The following is a 4168-nucleotide window of genomic DNA, read 5'->3' as shown; positions in this document are numbered from 1 at the left end:
GCGAACCGGGAGCAGGAGTGGCGCCAGCAGCTGCAGCAGCAGCAGCAACAGCAGCAGCAGCCGTGGGCCCGTTAACAATGTAGTCGATGGCAACAAGAGCCATGGCAATGGCAACGGTAATGGCCCAAGCACATATACAAACCGTAGCATACTTATATGGGCGCGCACTTTTGAGTGAAATAAAATTTAATGCCATCAACAGGCGCAGCAAATCGCTGATTGCGTTGTACGGAGCAGGGGGTGGCCATGGAGGAGGAGGCGGCAGCCATGGGGTAATGTGGTGAAAATGTTTGCGGCGCATAAACAAAAATTTGTGTTGCCACATGGTGGGGCAACACGCTAAACCATTAACTAAACAGCAGCAAATAAAACAAAAACAATGTACGCTCAGCAACAACGAAGAGCAGATGCTCTGCAAATAAATTGAAATATAATCAGGTTCAAAAGTTGATGGAATATGTAGGAAAATGCAGTTGGGCTAACTAAATGCAGTTTTGGCTAGAGAGAGAGAGAGAGAGAGAGAGAGAGAGAGAGAGAGAGAGAGAGAGAGAGAGAGAGAGAGGGTGAGTGAGGGCGAGAGCATGGTACTCAGGCTATATACTCTGCCAGCTTGTGGACATTCATACGCCATGTGCTGGGGCTGTAAAACGAGCTATAACCCAAAAATAGCGGCACTTAATGAAATAAACGTCCGCAGCCAGAACCCTTCCTTGCCCACATGCTGCCAATGCATAAAACAATTTGCAACGGAAATTGCAATAATTAACTTTAGTACCTGCTTGAGTGACATTGTGGCCTGGCTGCTGTTGGCCTGTGCAAGGAGAGCAGCAGCAATGAGAGAGAGAGAGAGAGAGAGAGGAGCGAGGGTGAGAGAGGGAGGAGAGAGTCGGGCCTAGGCATGCCTGTTAGCTAACAAAAACAGGAAACTTGCTGTGGGTCGCCTGGCGTCTGGTGTATGTTTTTCTAATTCAATTAAAATTGGCTGCCTGCTGCTGCCTGCTTCTCCTGCTTCTGCTGCCTGCTTCTGCTCCTGCTGCTGCTGCTGCAACAGCAATGACAACAACTGCAACAACGACAACAGCGACGCCTCATTATGCCGTCTGCATATGCAGCCCGGCTGCTGCCCGACCCCTGCCCGACCCGTGTAAGCATCTGTTTACGCTTGTATTGGTGTTAATGTTAACTGTCACTACATTTGGCCGTGTACGCGTATCGAGTGTCCTGACTGCCGTTGCTCCCGCGGGTCCTGCCTCCGGTTGCATTGCTGCTTTAGTTTATTATGTAACTGTAAAAACATGCCTCGCTCTCTATCTCTCTCTCTCCCCCTGGGTGTGTGTGTGTGTGAGTGTGCCCCGTTGCGTGGCTGTTGTTATAGATTTAGGCCATGATGTCGTAACTGGTTAGCGTGCCTTGTAAATAATTGAATAACAATGCCCGCAATTTTTCAACATCATGTGGCAATGTTTGCCTTTGTTTTGGGAATTAGATTGCCCATTGCCACTGCATATTGCGGGTCTTGGTTAGATGTAGATATACGGCTAAAAAAAAAACACTACTATAACATTTACCAGGCCATAAACACGCTCAACAATATCCGCTTCTGTTTATTCTAAATTCAATTAATATTCATTCATATTAAATTTACTGTAGTTTCTAGTGTAAGATATTAAAAGCTAGAAGTTAGAGTTAATAAAGTTCAAAAAGAGAGAGCGATAGAAAGAGAGGGAGAGTGAGAGTGGGCATTCATGCATGTTAACTGATAAAGACTCAAATTTCAAGCAAAAAATTGAATTAATTTTTAAGAACTTGTCAGTTTCAGATGTAAACATGTGTAAATATTTATTTATTTTTTTCTGGTATCTGCTTGTCGGATATACCCTTGCATACTCAATCACTCTTAGTTACCCCATTTATCTAATTAGTAACACATACTAAGAGCGCTAATTATTAGAAACAAGACAATTTCAGCTTTGCTGCTTTCAGACCGATTATCGCTGTTCGAGCTATAATAAAGTTGAGTAAATTTGAAAGCCAAGAGCCTCGACTCGGATCAAATTTCAATGCTGGGAAAATATTTTCTGTTTGCTGGGGAAAATTGATCCGAATTTCGAGCCAATTTTAATTAATGTATTTGGTTGTAAGGTGTGAGGCACCTGGCCATCTCCCTCCCGCCGCCCTTCCACGAGCAAATCCAATTAGAAATTTTGCGCTTTTTGCACGCTTTATGTGTTATTAAATATTTCACAAGAGGCTGCAAAACAAATCACGCTGCAAAAGTGCTATTATTGCAATTTTGTGAATCATATATGCATGCGGCACAATTTAAATGAATATTTGAGCAACAATATTGCGAGGCGGATGGGCGGGCCAACGCGGCGTATGCGTCATTTTTGGATCTTGTTTATTTGAGAGCGCTGCGAAAACATTTGCCCAAATTGTCGCCAAAGTGCATGATGGGTTAACTCCCACATAAATTGAGTATAAAATATGTATACGGAATGCGTAAAATTGAAACTAAATTAGAAACATAGACTGCCTAGCTGCATGCTAATCACATGGACTAAAGCTCGGTAAATATTAACTCGGCTTATTTGTAGCCGAGATAAATGTAAAGACAAGCATAAATGACTGAGCAAAGTGAATCATTCAAAATTCTCGAATTGGGTATTTTATGAATATAAATTATAGTTGAAATTTACTCAAGCATTTCTAATAAGCTGAATGCTTAAGCAATCATGCACACACACAGACACACTTATACTGTGCATATATTGATATAAAGTTTGCCTATGGTATGTCTTTCATGGAAATTATAGTTTCGGCTGGAAATTTCATTTTAATCGTTGCCCAAAATAATGACAAAGCCATGAGCACACAGCAGGCGCATCGGTGGGCGACAGAAGACATCTTAATAGATTTTGCTGCTGCCCTGGGATGTGGCTAAATGTGATTAATTATGGTTAATAAAGAGGAAAATCGTTGCCGATTAAAATTGTTGCCGCTGTTAAGCCAGTTTGATGTGTGCATAGAATACGTACGTACAGCACGACACTTTATATGCTCGGGTTCATTTCAGAGCCACTGAAAGGGTTTAATGAGACAATTAACACGCATTCCGGCCCTGACAGGCATTTGAAAACCCATAAAACGCACTGAATATGCCAAGTTATTGTAGCTAGGCAATCAATTGGAAATTTATTTTCTATTTAAATTTTAATGTGAATTTATTATAATTTACGGAATCAACATGAAAAGTGTTTCAGGAATTGGATAATTTTTTATTATATTTAATTTTATATATAATATATTATTATTAATAATTTTAATATTTTTTATTATTATTATTATTATTATTCTTATTATTATAAAATTGTTTTAAAATTATTTAAAGTTTCATATAATATGAAAATATTTAATATATTTTTTAATTGCATATATTCTATTTAATTAATTATTTATTCATTTTATTTATGTATTTATTTTTAATTTAAAATAACAGCATATTAAAAGTAACTATTAGCAAATATAGCACACGCTCTGCTCTTACCAAGATAAACTCATCAAAAATTTTAGATTTTTAATAGAATTTTTTGATAGTCCAATTACATTTGCCACGCCCCCTCTATGGCGGTCCTCCCCTTCTGGCCGCTGGCGAGGCAACCCAAAAGCAATGCACATAATTCACATGGAGCGTATAATTGAAATATCGTGACTTGGCGCTATGTTCTCTGGCCGGCACATAAAATTTTATTAGATGCCGAGCAACGGCAGCGGCAAGGGGCAAGGGACAAGGGGCAGGAGCAGAACAACGAGTACAATGGGCAAACTAGACGCACGAGCCATTATAACTTTAGACATAATTTATGATAGCACTTGCTAGATACTCGCTTCAAATACATGCATAGATACAAACACATATACATACATATGTACATAAATACATATACATCATTTTTGCTTTCATTTTGCACTGTTGTCAGAAGACATAGCGAGTTTATTAGCTTTTTGCATAGTTTTCAGCATGTAGGAATATTATTTAAAATTAACATTAATGAAACTAGAAATTAGAATATTAGAATATTATATAGTATATTATATTCGTTAGACAAAATAATATAAAAATCTATATTATAATTCTAATTAAAATGAATTTTAATGAAACTAGAAA

The 4168-nt window shown here is 38.7% G+C and overlaps 1 long non-coding RNA gene across 1 annotated transcript; it reads left to right on the top strand.

The window, feature by feature from the left end:
• Window positions 1-2291: 2291 nt before the first annotated feature.
• On the top strand, window positions 2292-4168 carry LOC149269672 (uncharacterized). The gene is made up of 2 exons (XR_016268955.1): window positions 2292-2570; window positions 2817-4168. It is a non-coding gene; the product is annotated as an uncharacterized LOC149269672 (long non-coding RNA).

The sequence above is a fragment of the Drosophila arizonae genome, chromosome 3 (assembly GCF_054131065.1).
Source record: "Drosophila arizonae isolate 15081-1271.41 chromosome 3, UAZ_ARI_1.0, whole genome shotgun sequence".
Taxonomy (NCBI): domain Eukaryota; kingdom Metazoa; phylum Arthropoda; class Insecta; order Diptera; family Drosophilidae; genus Drosophila; species Drosophila arizonae.
The sequence above is the reverse complement of the archived record's forward strand: the minus strand, read 5'-3'. Positions and strand labels throughout refer to the sequence as shown.